Below are 1,030 nucleotides of genomic sequence, written 5' to 3' on the forward strand. Positions count from 1 at the left end.
GGATGATTCCTCCAACCTGGATTGTATATGTTTCTTGAAAGGTCATAATTATTCTATTGTTGTTGGTTTTGCTGATGAGGGGGTCTGTTATAAATGTTTGCAGCATAAGCTTCAGGTTGCTCATTGACTCCAGATTGCTGCAAAGAAGGACAAAGATCTGTATGGTGATCTGCAGAAGAACATAGACCACAAACTCTTGCAATAAGTGCAGATCTCTGATTCATGGCAAGCTGAGTTACTAGGTTGACCAAGGCATCAAGTTTTCCTTCAAGCTTTTTATTTTCAGCATATGAAGATGAATCTGTGGCCACCTCATTGACTCCTCTAAGGATAATAGCATCTTTTCTTGCACTGAATTGTTGAGAGTTGGAAGTCATCTTCTCAATCAAATTCCTAGCCTCAGCAGGGGTCATATCACCAAGAGCTCAACCACTGACAGCATCAATCATACTTCTCTCCATGTTGCTAAATCCCTAATAGAAATATTGCAGAATGAGTTGCTCAGAAATCTGGTGGTGAGGACAACTTGCACACAATTTCTTGAATCTTTCTCAATACTCATACAAGCTCTCTCCACTAAGTTGCTTGATGCCTGAAATGTCTTTTCTGATGGCAGTGGCCCTAGATGCAGGGAAGAATTTCTCCAAGAACACCCTCTGAAAGTCATCCCAGCTGGAGATGGATCTGGGAGCAAGGTAGTACAACCAATCTTTTGCCACTCCCTCCAGAGAATGAGGAAAAGCCTTTAGAAAGATATGATCTTCCTAGACATCAGGGGGCTTCATGGTGCATCAAACAATATGGAACTCCTTAAGATGCTTATGAGGATCTTCACCGGCAAGAACATGAAACTTGGGCAGCAAATGTATTAGTCCAGTCTTGAGAACATATGGAACACCCTCATCAGGATATTGAATGCACAAGCTTTCATAAGTGAAATCAGGTGCAGCCATCTCCCTAAGAGTCCTCTCACGAGGTGGGGGTTGAGCCATGTTCTCAGTATGAAAATTAACAGTCGAATGCTCAAAAT

The 1,030-nt window shown here is 42.0% G+C and overlaps 1 non-coding gene across 1 annotated transcript; it reads left to right on the forward strand.

The window, feature by feature from the left end:
- The first annotated feature begins 507 nt into the window (after positions 1–507).
- LOC114377704 lies at positions 508–614 on the forward strand. The gene has a single exon (XR_003659143.1). It is a non-coding gene; the product is annotated as a small nucleolar RNA R71 (small nucleolar RNA).
- The last annotated feature ends 416 nt before the right edge of the window (positions 615–1,030 follow it).

The sequence above is a fragment of the Glycine soja genome, chromosome 11, assembly GCF_004193775.1.
Source record: "Glycine soja cultivar W05 chromosome 11, ASM419377v2, whole genome shotgun sequence".
In the NCBI taxonomy this organism is placed as follows: domain Eukaryota; kingdom Viridiplantae; phylum Streptophyta; class Magnoliopsida; order Fabales; family Fabaceae; genus Glycine; species Glycine soja.